Here is a 10,573-nt window from a genome sequence, read left to right on the forward strand (position 1 = left end):
AAGTACAATGGTGGGAAATGCCCCCCAAATGCAGGCTTGGTGTTCCCCCTGGTCCCCAGCATCCACACCGCAACCCTGAGACTGTTTAAGTACCAAGGCAGCAGGGGGCTCTGGAGCCGGAAGGCTGAACTCAAACCCCAGGCCCGCCCCTCACAGGCCAACATTTTGAGCAGGAGAGTAAACCCTTGAGCTCCTATGAACCCATCCAGAAAATGGAAATAAAAGCGGTGCCTCTCCCTTAGAGATGGTAGGAGAGGGTGCGTTGGAGCAATCTCTGATCCACAAAGGCATTCCAGGAAAGGTACCCCTTAACACAAATGATGTTATTCTTGAACACAAATATATTTGTTGGGCCCGCAGCCCAGTCTCAATATGGTGGCACATGTCACGAAACACAGCCCAACAATTAGAAGGTTGCTGGAAGTCACTCCACTCTTCCTCTGCTTGGACCTCTCAAAGCATGTCAGCGATGTCAAAGCCATCACCCAACACCGCTCCGGAGGCCCCATTTTCTCTCTGGCAGCTACTCCCCCCCATCCCCAAGTTTCTCTCTCTGCCCTCGTGAGCAGTACTCTCATGAGCAACTCCCCACACAGGCCCTCACTCTGTGTCCCCTCCTCCTTTTCCACGTCTGTAAGTCTTCTGTTGTATGTCCAGCCTTTCATTTGCAAAGTAATCCCCACCTCTCTCCACTCCCCCACAACAAGCAGCACTGTCATTACGAATGTTGCATCTTGGGGGCTACAGGCAGAGGAAATGGTGAAATTACTGAAAAATGAATAAGAAAGAGTTCAACCCACAAGCACACATACTCATCCCTCAAATGCAAATGGTGGTGCTGTAGCACATGCATGTATGTGCACACACACCACATGTGAATGGTGGTGCTGTAGCACGTGCATGTATGTGCACACACACCACATGTGAATGGTGGTGCTGTAGCATGTGCATGTATGTGCACACACCACACGTGAATGGTGGTGCTGTAGCACGTGCATGTGTGTGCACACGCACCACATGTGAATGGTGGTGCTGTAGCATGTGCATGTATGTGCATACACCACACGTGAATGGTGGTGCTGTAGCACGTGCATGTGTGTGCACACGCACCACATGTGAATGGTGGTGCTGTAGCATGTGCATGTATGTGCATACACATACCAGATGGGCTCCAGGCTTCTGTGGCCCAGGCCTGCATCAAGCCAAGAGACACAGGCCCACCGCAGCCAGCCAGCCTCCCCCCGCCAGTCCTCCCTCCCACTGGCCTCAAGAAACAAAGACAGTTTAGCAAGAACTCCCCAGCTAAGCGGTTTTTTTAAGACCTTCAGCCAGCAGCCGCCTGGCTGAGCTGAACGTCTCACTTTATTAGTGAGTTTGGCCTTGGGTGTCTGGCTGTTTGATCAATCCTGCCGGGGGTCAGTGATATTTCCTCCTGGCCCCCCGCACCCGCCCCCGCCTCTCCGCGCACCTGATGAACAGCGCTGCCCCTGGACCGCTGATCACCTATTGATTTTCCCGCGGAGGCTGCATCCGCTGCCAGCTGCCATCTCCAGCCCTGTCACCAGGACCCCTTGGTGACTAACTGATCCCCCAGGCCCCTCCCAAGCCCCCCTCACTTCAGACCCAGCTCCTTTCTCCGCTGGCCCAACCTGCCCGGCTCACTTTGCGTCTGGTCCCTGCCCTGTCTCTCAGGGCTGAGCGCTAGGGCCACAGACACCCAGTGACCTACCCACCCCCCAGGTGGCCTGGCTCGAAATCCCAGCTGTGTGACCTTGAACAAATCACTTCAACCCCTTGTGCCTCAGTTTCCTCATTTGCAAAGCTGGAGCATATTAGAACCTACCCATCCTGTATATAAGACAGAGTTTCCAAGGTATTTTCTAGGGATCTTAGGGGTCCCTGAGACCCTTTTGGAGTATCCATAATCATCAAAACTATGCTCATAAAAATACTAAGATGTCATTTGTCCTTTTTACTTCTAATTAAAGGTTGGCTTTTTTTTTTTAACTCTCAGGGGAGTGTTCCCGAAACTACATGTGATATCTCAAAAACCTGAGCGCAGAAGCAGATACGAAAACTCGGCTGTTTACTATTAAGGCTGACATTCTAGAGATTTGCAAAAATGTCAAACAACGCCACGCTCCCTTCTCCCTAAATGTTTTGTGTTGGGAAATACAGTTATGTCTCATAAACTATGTGAACATGGAATGTGTTTATTATTGCAATTTTAAGTGTTGTTACAATTTCTCAGTTGTAACTCCCCTAGGGGTAAACAGATAGGACCCCCATGAACAAGAGTGCTTTAGATCCTCAATAATTTCTAACAGCATCGAGAGTTCTTGAGACCTAACGTTTGAGAACTGCAGATACAAGAGGCTAGCACTGTGCCTGCGCTCTGTAAGCACTGGGTAAATTATTATTATTCATTATTATTAGGAGTCATTACCAATGGGCGAGTTCAACATTTGAGCTGGGGGTTCTCGTAGGTGTGGGCTGGAGACCCTGATTAGGGATTTCATTCCTGCAGCCAAAATGGCAAAGGTGGGGTTCCTTCTGCCTCCTCCTAGGCCCTCCCTGCTCTGCCCGGCAGCCCTCCTCACCTGGCCCTCGCCGTCAGCCTGGCATGCTCAGCACCCCCGCCAAGGGAAGGCAGCACCTGGCCGACCTCAGCCGGGCACCTGGCGCTGGCTGCCGCATGCCCAAGTCGCCCACAGGGAGGCGGTTGGTGCAAACGGGGCCAGGGAGATAAAACAATAATAGCTACTCCTTGCTTAGCAGTCACCCCTAGGCCAGGTGCTGAGCACGCCGCTGACGGCGAGGGCCAGGTGTTGTAAGCACTTTCAGAAAGTTGTCGTTTGATCCTGCAACAATCTTATGTGGTTGTGTTAAAACGTACCTGGGATTTTGTCGTAATCGGTGTGACTGAAGACAACTGCCTTGACGGAAGGGTTTATCCCTCACAGGTCCCCAGAGGAGGAGGCCGCGTGGAGAAGCCCGGCCTCGGGAGACAAAGGGTGAGGGGCTAGCAGGGGCCTCTCCTGGGGCTTCACAGGAAGGATGGACGCGGCAAGGCGAGTGGTTTAGGACTAGTCAGTGTGAATCACTCTAGTCAGCTCAGGCTGTGGAGGTGTCCTCCTTGTCTGGTCCCTGGCCCTGGCCCTGGGGTGATATATCGGCTTGGACCATGAGGTAGATAAAGGAGATGTTTGGGGTAGGATTTTAGACGGGTCCATTTGCATATGCAAAGTGTGCTCAAGGCAGGTTGTGTAGCCAGTCCTGGGAGAGACAGTCCCTCCCTGGGTCTGCAAGTCCACAAGCTGTCAAAGCATCATCACACACACACGAGGGATACAGGGATGTATACTATTATTATCTTCATTTTATTTTTTTATTTCTCTTAATCCTCACCTGAGGTTATTTTTCCATTGATTTTTAGTGAGAGTGGAAGGGAGGGGTGGAGAGAGAGAGAGAGAGAGAGAGAGAGAGAGAGGTGAGAGACACATTGATTGACTGCCTCCTGTACAACTCTGACCAAGGCTGGAAATTGAACCTGTAACCCAGGTACCTGCCCTTAACCAGGAATCCAACCTGTGACCCTTCTGTCTGCAGACCAACACTCTAACCACTGAGCCAAACCAGACAGAGCTATTATCTTCATTTTAAAGATGAGGAAACTGAGGCAAGGGCTTAAGTGTCATGCCCAAGGTCACAGCTGACAGGTGGTGACAGCAGGACTTGAACCCAAGCCTGGCTCCCCAGGCCCAGCCCGTGACCTCATCATGCCACACTCTTCATGCCAGGGATACCTCCCAGGCTGCAGCTGCTCACTGGCCAGTTGCCATTAGACCAGGCCTTGGTCTCATGCTCATGGCCCTGGCACAGGTAGGCTCAGCTCCGGTACCAGGCTGTGGCTCTGAGCACTGTGACTTTGGGCAATGCTCCCTGGTAGGTGCCAATCCTGTTCCTGCACCACTACCAGGCACTCTGGCCACTCAAGGCTCCAGGAGAGATGGTTACAGTGGAGACACGGGGTGGCCTGGGATGGTCTGGACATCCCACTGGCCCCTCAGATTTTCTATGGCCCACCCGCTCCTCCTACCTGGTTCTCGGGTCTGCAAGGACCCTGATGGTGGAGCAGGACACTGTGAGGGTGACTACATCACCAGGGCTGGCCTTACAGCCCTCCCTGCTTGCCCAGATTCCACCCCGAAGGACCCTGGAAGGTCTAGTTATTGACCCAAGCCAGGTCAATAACTAGAACTTTGTAAAGGTCAGCTGTTATTTTTTTATTTCTGTTGTTGGTTATTATCATGAACTTGACCTGTAAACTGGGAGATTCATGACTTCCTCCAGGAGTTGGTAAAGATTTAAAGACCTGGTGGGTGGCCCAGCCGGTGTGGCTCAGTGGTTGAGCACCGACCCATGCACCAAGAGGTCGCTGGTTCGATTCCCGGTCAGGGCACATGCCCAGGTTGTGGGCCCGATCCCCAGTGTGGGAAATGCAGGAGGCAGCCAGTTGTTCTCTGTCATGGATGTTTCTCTCTCTCTCTCTCTCCCTCTCCCTTCCTCGCTTACTAAAACCAATAAAGGGGGGAGAGATTTAAAAAAAAAAAACCTGGTGGGTCAAGTTTGGCTCTGAGCAGGGTGGGCAGAGCAGAGGACTCTGTCACAGGTGATGGTGGGGAGGTCCTTCCATTCCGAGGAGCTCAGGCGGGGACCAGAGTCGCGGGGAGCATGCCTGGCAGGCAGAGGGTGAGACTTCATTGGCAAGGTCACGGGTCTGGCGGGCTCTGAGCACTCTCTCACTCGCTGCCAGCCTGGCCGGGAACAAGGCAGGTTGGTTTTAGTGGCGCAAACGCGGGGCGCCAGCGCCCCCTGCCGGCCGCCGCGCGCAGCACCGGCCCGAGCGTCCCGCAGCATCCGTCTGCGCTGGGGTGCTGGGGACACGGGCTCCCGGGCTCCCGCAGCCCTGGCCCAGCTGGGCACGGAGGGTGTGTCCGTCCTTGCTCCACGACGAGCCCAGGGGTGTGGACCCAACTCGAGCTGCATCCTTTCCCCACCACCAGTGTCTCTGTAACCTCGCCCCAACCGTGTCCCTGCCTGTACTCTAGTCCAGTTCCAACCCCACCACTCCCTCCACCCCACAGGCATGGCACTTCCTGCAATTCCAGTCGCAGTGCGCCACTTCACGTCAAACCCCTAAGGTGAAGTGGTTGTTGCATAAAACACTTTCTCTATTAGAATAAACCTGGGTCACACAGACCCAAACAGAGCTGACCAGGTCAGCTCCACCAACCCCCTAGGAATCACAGGGCTGGAGGCCCCCAATCTCCAGGCTAGTTACCCAGAAGGGGCCAGGGATCCTCCGTACCATGGTGGGTCCGTTTCCAGACCAGAATCCCGTTCGCCCATCATGGCCTGGGTCTGATGTGGTAGACTAGTCTGGAGCGCCAGGGACTGCCTAACAATCCACCCTAAAACTTCATGGCACACTGGCCAGTTTGGCTCAGTGGTAGAGTGTGGGCCTGCGGACCAATGAGTCACGGGTTCGATTCTGACCAAGGGCATGTACCTCGGTTGTGGTTCATCCTCGGCCCTGGTCAGGGTCTTGCAACCAGTCAATGTGTTTCTCTCTCTCCCTTTCTCTCCCTCTCTCGCCTTCTAACTCTAAGAAAAATGGAAAAATATCCAGGGGTTAGGATTCTTTTTTTAAAGTCCAGGTAGGCCCTGGCCGGTTTGGCTCAGCAGTTAGAGCGTGGGCCTGCAGTCCGGAGAGACCCGGGTTCAATTCCTGCTAAGGGCATGTACCTTGGTTGCAGTTTATCCCCAGCCCTGATTGGGTCATGTGGGAGGCAGCCACTCGATGTGTCCCTTTCACATCAATGTTTCTCTCTTTCCCTCCCACTCTATCTGAACAAAAAATGGAAAAATGTCCTCGGGTGAGGATTAAATAAATAAGTAAATAGATGGTGTGGCTCACCCGGTGTGACTCAGTGGTTGAGCACGACCCATGCACCAAAAAGTCGCCAGTTCAATTCCCAGTCAGGGCACATGCCCAGGTTGTGGGCCCGATCCCCAGTGGGGGGCATGCAGGAGGCGGCCAATTGATGTTCTCTCTCATCGATGTTTCTATCTCTCCCTCTCCCTTCCTCTCTCTCTGAAATCAATAAAGGGGGGAAAACTTTTTTTAAAACTTCATGGCACAAAAACTACTTTTTTTTGCATCCAGATTCTGTGGCCTGTGGACAGGGCACATGGGGATGGCTTGTCTGGGCCTCTCGGTGTCTGGAAGATTTGTGCCTGGAGGGAGCCCCTTCCCAGATGCCGTCTTCTGTGGATCGTGGCCCCAGGCTGAGGCTGGGCTCCACTGGGCTCCTGGCCAGGCGTTATGCCTATTAGCGGGCCTCTCCAGCTCCCTGGCCTCGGGGAGTTGGCCTCCTTCCACCTCCAAATTTAGGCTGTGGGTCCCCCCATCATACTGGGCGTTAAATGGCTGAGAAGGGATCCCCTGAACCAGTGCAGCAGCTGGGGGTCAGGAGGAGGAGCCATGGGAAGGGGGAGCTGCAGGAGACATTTGTTTTTTTTTAATCGCGACCTGGTTCAGCTCTCACTTCAAATCAGGTACTTACAGGGAAGCAGTGGGCATGCAGGATATAACAAGATCAGGGCTCAGGAGAAGAGTTCTGCACACTGCCCCTGCCTCTCCGCGTTTGCTCTGCCAGGTCGTCATAAACAAGGGACCAAAATCACCCACCTCTCCCCTCAGCCCATTGCCACTTGGGACCACCCGATCTAGGGAGTCACTGCCTCCTAATGGCCAGCAGAGGGCAGCACAGCCCCACTCTGCCATGTCAGCAGCAGAGCAGATTGGCAGCAGCAGAGCAGATTGGCAGGATGGAACTCAGGGCCACATCCAGGACCCTCCCTATCTCTGGGGTGCAGCCTGAATATGGGATCATCTCCTAGCAAGTGCGCTTCAAGGGAGCGGAGACTTGGCCCCTATGGTCACTGCCATACCTCCCAGGCCTGGTACACAGAAGACGATCCCTACACATTTGAATGCCGGGGTGGTGTGACTGTGTGTGCAGTCCTCAGATCCGAATGTCAAATGTCAGTGAGCCTGTGCCTGACTGTGCAGAGTCTAGGGGCATCCCTCAGGTTTGTGCCTGGGTGGGTCGGAGTGTGTGTCCCAGCATGGGTCTGTCCCTGATGCCGCCACTCGCCTGGAATGTCCAGCAGCCCTGTACACCCCCTGCTCACACTCACCCCTCACCTCGGGGAGCCCCAGTGTCCCCAAGGCCAGGGAGGCCCCAGTCCAGGAGCCTCTGTGGACGTCTCCCAGACAGATCCGTCCCCTTCACTCAGACCCAGTTACCTCTGTCCATATGGGGGCCCATCATCACTGCATCCGGTTCTTTCCTGCGGTGTCTTTGTATCTCTCATTTAAATAGAATTTGAAGGGGTGAGGCGTCCATCATGGCACCTGGGAGGCAGGGCAGGGGCAGAGGGGTCCTGCTGTGACGGGGCCAGGCCGAGAAGAGCAGAGGCCCTGGCTTCGGGGAGCCCCACGGCGAGACTCCAGCACCAGCGCGCGTGGATGAATGAAGGGCGCAAGTAATTCTTCTGCTCACCTTACAGATAAGGAAACTGAGATGGAGACAGAAATTGCATCTTGCCAAGGGTCACAAAGTTATCCAACCGTGGGACTGGGGCTTAAGCCCGGGTCTCCCCCAGACCCAGAAGAGGATTTTCTGAATGATTCCATTGATAGGAAATTCCCGAAAAGACAAAACCACTTCGTAATGAAGTAGTGATGCCTGAGGCTGGCAGGTGGGGGACGGGGGTACTAGACCAGATGAGGAGGAAAGTTTTTGGATGAAATGTTCTATACTTGATTTTGGTATTCATCTGTGGTATATGTATTTATCAAAACATTGAACTATCCAATTAAAACGAATGCATTTATCATATGTAAATTATACTTCAATAAAAGTTTTTACTTTTTAGTTTCTAAATCTGGGTCTCGCTCCCACCACTCAGGAGACACCCAGGCGTGTTGTCACTGATAGGTGTCCATGTGGCCTGCAAGGGTTGTTCTTGGCACCCAGCAGGCACGCATCTGGGCATGCGCCAGGAGAGCAGTCAGGAGAGGCTACGGAAATGCAGGGACCCTAATCCTCGCTGGAGCAAAGGATTAATCAATTGGCAAAAATCACATGTAAAAATCTCACTCCACCTGGCCCCCCTCAGAACTGGGCCAGGCACCGTCAGTCCAGGAGAGCTGACCTCGGTTTATAAATCTTGGAACAGGAAATCTGCCCTGTTTCCCTAGACACGGGGTTTCCATGACCCCACTCACCACTGGGACAGGCAACTGCTCCGCAATCTGCCCTCCTCGGAGTCCGCAGCCCAAGCCAGGAGGATTTATGATACCCTTTCTCCAAGCAACGAAAAATCTAGAGTAAGACTCAAATTTAACAAGTTCCCTGGTAGCCTCTTCCAATTTGCATGTTGCCTCACTAACGTGGCCCAGATTTCTCCCAGCTACGAGGCAATTCATGGAAAACCAGGCACCACGGCTAGTTAAGAGGGTTCTAAATGACCAGCCAGCCAGTGACAACGCGAACAGGAGCCACACGGGGGCAGCAAACACAGCTAAAGTACAGGGGTTTCTTGGATGATAAAAGATTACCAAGGGATTTCCAAGGCCTTGGCATATCCTGTTCTTTTTAGCCTCATACTGCTTCAGGCCAGTGCTGAGGCCAAGAAGGTTCTGGAAGCACAGTGCCATGAGCTGAAGTAAAGGGAAAACAGTCCTTGTGAGTTGAGAACAAAAATTCCATCTTAAGGATGCTGATCCGCAGGAAGGACTCACAATGATGACATCTGTCCTACAAGTCCCTGTCTTGGAAATTTGGGTGAGCTGTGCCCAGATAAAATCCATGAAGTACCCATTTTGTCTCATTCTAATTTCCTTTTATCCCCTAGCCTCACTCCCATCTTCCCTGCCTTCTCCAGGTAGCCCCTCTCATGTGCACCGTTTGGTTTGTACCTGTTTTTGCAAACGCTTCATTGTTTCTTGCATGCATGCATTTTGGTGTCTGTAAACAGTAGTCGCATCTCCTTATGTGTTACTTTTTTCACTCAGCTATTTTTAAGGTCCACGGTAGGTGTTGTCTGTGGCTGGAAACTGCTCTGTGGTACGCCACGATGTCATCCACAAAATGTCCCTGCACACTGTCCCAGTGGTGGACATTACCCTCGCCTACAATCACACGGGGTGAGCATCCTTGTACACATCTCCTTGTGGGCCAAGGTGGGAAGTCTGTCGGGAACATCTACCCACACGTGAAATGTCTGGACGGTGGATCATGCATCAATTTCATTTGACAAGTTGTCCCAGGTGGCTTTCTAGGGTGGACACGCCGGCAGTGCACTGAGGTCCCCGCATTTCTGCCAACACTTGGCATTACCCACCTTTGAAATTTTTGCTAATCTGGTGAGTACAAAGTGATCCTTGTTGCTTCAGTTTATATTGCTCTGACGACTGAGTGTGAACGTCTCTCCGCAGGCTTGGGAGACTTCGGGATCTATTTCTGTAGAGTGTTCATTCCCGTCTCCCACGTGTTGCTATTGGGGTTGTCCTTTTATTGTTGATTTGTAGGGGCTCCTTGGATCTTCTGGGCAGTCCATCCTTTGTTGGTTTCAACCGCTGCGAGTACGTGCTCTCAGCTCCACACCTGCAGTGAGGCCCGTCGCCAACCGTGAACACAAAGTCAGCCACACTAAGGCATAAGGGAAGGGGAGCTACAGAAATAAATGGAAATGGGAGGCTAATGTTCAGGTGAGTTTAAAACTGATGTATTACAATGAGAAAATATTTACAGAACAACAACAAAGAAAACTAAATGAGATTTTTATTTTGGTACCATAAGTACAAAATAAAAGTTAAAAACAACAAGTCGAGTGTTGTCCAGCCATATAGCTCAGCAGCTGCACGTCGACCCATGGACCAAGGGGTCACTGGTTTGATTCTCCATCAGGGCACATGCCCGGGTTGCGGACGCGATCCCCAGTGGGGATGTACAGGAGGCAGCCGATCGATGTGTCTCTCTTATCGATGTTTCTCCCCTCTCTCCCTCTCCCTTCCTGTCTCTCTAAAAATTAATAAAAACATTTTTTAAATGTTTTTAAAGTAGAGTGTTAAAAAAAGACCAAGAAGTTAAAATAAATGTTAAGGTGAAAGTACTTTTTAAAAAGAGTACACAAGAAATCCTGAAAAAAGATGGGGGCGGGAAGGCCCGGAAGGTGAGTGTAAGAGAGTGAGCAAGTGTGTGAGCGAGTGTGAGCGAGTGTGTAAGAGAGTGAGCGAGTGTGTGTGAGAGTGTGAGTGGACGCGAAGGTGGACAACCAGACCCGAGCAGTGCAGAGCCGCGGAGCAGAGGTTCCTGTGCTGTGGACGGAGCAGCCGGCTACCGCGGTGAGCGGCCCTTCAGGGCACTTCTCCCTGCGCTGCAGGGAGGTCCCACCATTTTGGAAGATCTGGGTGTTCCCTGGGAGGAGGCAGTGGGAG

Source organism: Molossus molossus, unplaced genomic scaffold, assembly GCF_014108415.1.
Source record: "Molossus molossus isolate mMolMol1 unplaced genomic scaffold, mMolMol1.p scaffold_m16_p_6, whole genome shotgun sequence".
NCBI lineage: Eukaryota > Metazoa > Chordata > Mammalia > Chiroptera > Molossidae > Molossus > Molossus molossus.